We start from the raw sequence: 1,092 nt of genomic DNA, 5'->3' as shown, positions 1-1,092 counted from the left end.
CTCCCAGTTCCCCCCCGCCCAGGAGTACCTGCCCTGCCCGCCGGGCTGCCCGGCGGCGCTGCACGGGGTGATGCTGCGCTGCTGGGCCCGCGACGCCGCCGACCGCCCGTCCTTCGGCCTCCTGCACCGCCTGCTGCGCGACCACACTGTCCTCGCCTGAGCCTCCTCCTCCTCGCCTTCCTCATCCTCACCGACAGCGTCCTTCATCCCCCCTTCAGCCTCCCTCCTCATCCTCATCCTCCTCACTGGTGTCATCCTTCACCCCTCCTCCTCCTCCTTCACCCCTCCTCCTCCTCCTTCACCCCTCCTCCTCCTCCTTCTCCCCTCCTCCTCCTCCTTCTCCATCCTCCTCCTCTTTCATCCCCCTTCTTGTGCTTCATCTTCCTCACAACCCTCCTCCTCCCTCCTTCAGCCTTCATCTTCCTCCTCTTCCACCTCCTTCTTCATCCTCTTCCTCCACCTCCTTCTTCATCCTCTTCCTCCTCCTCTTTCTTCATCCTCTTCCTCCTCCTCCTTCTTCATCCTCTTCCTCTTTCATCTTCCTCCTCCTCATTCCTTTCCTTCTCCTTTATCCCTCATTCTTCATCCTCCATCTCCCTCCTCCTCCTCCATCTTCCTCCTCCCTGCTCCTCCTCCTCCTTCACCTTCCTCACCATCACCCCCATTCTTCACCCTCCTTCATCTGCCTCCTCCCCTCTTCTCCCTCATCTTCCTCTCCACCCAACACTGGAAGCACCCAACGCTACTGACATGGGAACCCCCGCACCCCTGGGACCACCCAGACCCCTGGGACCCCCCAGACCTATGGGTGCCCCCCAGATACCTGGGACCAACCCATACCTGGGTGCCCTCCCCCCCCCATCTCCACACCCTCATTCCTCATTAGTGGGGGGCTAATTAGTGACAGTGGCTGCAGGGGAGGGGCAGGGGCCGTGATGGGGAAGGGGCTGTAAATATTTGGTGCCGAAACGGAATTTTTACATTTAATATATAGAGGGGTTTGGGGTGGTTTGTGGCTGGCCCATCTGTGTGAGGGGGCCCGGATCCCTGGGACCCCCCCTTGGGTGCCCAAACTCCTGCGGGCCCCCCCCT

The sequence above is a fragment of the Egretta garzetta genome, unplaced genomic scaffold (assembly GCF_000687185.1).
Source record: "Egretta garzetta isolate BGI_Z169 unplaced genomic scaffold, ASM68718v1 scaffold1016, whole genome shotgun sequence".
In the NCBI taxonomy this organism is placed as follows: domain Eukaryota; kingdom Metazoa; phylum Chordata; class Aves; order Pelecaniformes; family Ardeidae; genus Egretta; species Egretta garzetta.
The sequence above is the reverse complement of the archived record's forward strand: the minus strand, read 5'-3'. Positions refer to the sequence as shown.